A 2,404-nucleotide genomic window follows, 5' to 3' on the forward strand; every position below is an offset into this window, starting at 1 on the left:
GCTGTGGGCTGAGCACTTCGTCCTTTGTTCATCCCAGACAAGTGCTGCTCAGGTGCTCGGGGTCAGGCCCTCTTCGTAGACAGACGAATATTCCCTTGTTCCTTTGCACACAGAGGAAGGAATATAATGAAAGAAAGTTGTAATGTCAGCCCAGAGTTCGGAGCTGGGCTTGGACAGACCCCGCAAAGGCTCACTGCTGGCTATCCCAGCGCCCCGTGCCTAACCCGTGCTCCCACATACACGCTGCAGAGCCACTGCTTGGGTCCTGCAAGGATGTTGCATTTTGCAGGCATGATGTGGAAGGAGAGACCCACTGGGGAGGACAGAAATCCACCCACATGAGCACAGAAAAGAATTTTGCTCTGCAAGTTTAAATTTTGCACCTGCAAGATTAAATTGGAATTTTGCACCTGCAAATTTAAGGCTTGTGTCTGTTCAGGTAGCTGGTGGGGAGCGTGGGGCAGGCAGGTCCCTGCAGCTCCTGGCAGCTCCAGCCACCCCACCCCCCCCCAGCCCCATCCCTGACTCCTTCCCTCCAACTCCCCACATCTCAGCCCCATTTTTTAGCGTGTATACAACAACATACCACTGCTCGCTGTGCTTTGGAGAGCAGTTTTTTTTTCCTCCAGTTTCTTGGCAAGGTGCATTAGCTGCACTGAGCCACGTGTGAGCTGCTGTTCTGGGACCGGAGCCCCTGCTTCTGCAAGAGCCTTTTGCCACAGCTCGGCATCATCTGCAACACACCGTGAAGGGACCGGGTGCAACCGGAGAGATGCCAGAAGTCAGGGCAGGAGGAGAGTGTTTTTAGCTCAAATAACAAAGCGGCATTTCAAGCCTAGTCATAAGCCAATGCTGGGTTTTCACAACAGAAATTTGGATTTAGAGGGTGGACTGTCTCCTGAATCCTAAAACCCGTTTCCTGGTGAATTCTTAATTCTGCAAGTAGGTCACGCCTGCTCTCTCCCTTTGGGTACGGCGGAGACTTGACAGGTCTAAATAACAACTCTTACCTCTTCGCTCTTTGATGTTAGATGTCACTAAGTTGTTCCCTGCCATCCGCTTTTCGTTTCTTCTCTTCAATTGCTGCAAAACTCTGCTGAACACACAAGTTAATGAAGGATAAGACATTTCTGTAGCACGTGGTCCCTCCCCCGCCCCCAGCGTGACCCATCGCATTGGCCTGGCATGGGAGACAGGCTGGAAGGACCACGATGTCCTGTGAAGTCGCGGGGCATCCAAAGCTTGTCTTTAAGCTGCAGTTTCAGCGTGCAATGCCCAAACTTGACAACCCTCTGCCTATAAAAGAAGCCACGATCTATGGGGCATGCCCAGGTATTTAGCAAGAGCATCTCTGCCGAGTGCGGAGGCCACCTCCAGCTCACCTGGTGCTGCTGGGCACAGGGGCTGTGTTAATGCCATTGGCGCTTCCAATTCCACCATACAATGCAATTACACTTGTCTTTTACCTATATGCATTCAGCTGAGTCTCTGTCACAGAGGTTTCAGCTTCCACAGGGAGCCTTTTAAAGACCTTGCCCTAATTATGAAGCAATTCTAGTGACGTTTTAAATTACGGGTGAGTTTTACATAATTCTTTTGATACATGTTGTTATGACATGTAAAATTTTCTCTTTGCCAGATGCAGTGAATTATCTAAGATCTTTGTTTTGCGTTTGTCAGGATAATTTGAACCATTGCACATTTAACGAATGCACATTCAAAGGACCGTGTCCCGCACGCAGCTGCGATAGTACAGATAAGCTTCATAAACTTTATTAAATGTCTATTAAATTATATAAGCTAACAAACAAGTTTATATGACAGTGTTCAAACTCCGAAGTCAAGTGTGCGAGGAGCAGGAAAAGCCTCATCCTGAAATGCAGCCCCTTTCCTGGGCTTCCAGCGACGGCTCGTCATACGATCAAATGCTGTTTTTTCCGTAGGGGCCCCGCCTCAGTCGCTGAGGAGACTGCCTGATGCAAATCAGTGGGCAGCAATTCAAAAATCTGTTTTCCTCCCGTCGTTCAGTGTGTGGCCCCAGCCCTTGTTTACTGCATACTGCTCAGCCTTGCTGTAAAGATGAAATACTGTTTCCGCTTGGTTTTTTTCCGTGACACTCATTACTCCAGTCGTGTTTGTTTATTTCACATGCAAACTATTAATTAATTTGTCTCCGTGAAGCCCAGTAAGGCAGGGGAGAAACATTATCACTTTATAGATAAGGAACAGAGACACAGAAAGATTCAGTCAAGAATGTCAATTAATTTGGGATGTTCAACTTGAGATGCTCAAGAGCTGATATCTCCGAGCTCATACGATTGATTTGCTTGCTCTAGTGCCGCTGTGTCTTTAGGCACCGGCAGGGCAGGGCTGCAGCGGGCAGCTGCTGCCTGACCAGAGAGGC

This window comes from Pygoscelis adeliae, unplaced genomic scaffold, assembly GCF_000699105.1.
Source record: "Pygoscelis adeliae isolate BGI_AS28 unplaced genomic scaffold, ASM69910v1 Scaffold79, whole genome shotgun sequence".
Taxonomy (NCBI): domain Eukaryota; kingdom Metazoa; phylum Chordata; class Aves; order Sphenisciformes; family Spheniscidae; genus Pygoscelis; species Pygoscelis adeliae.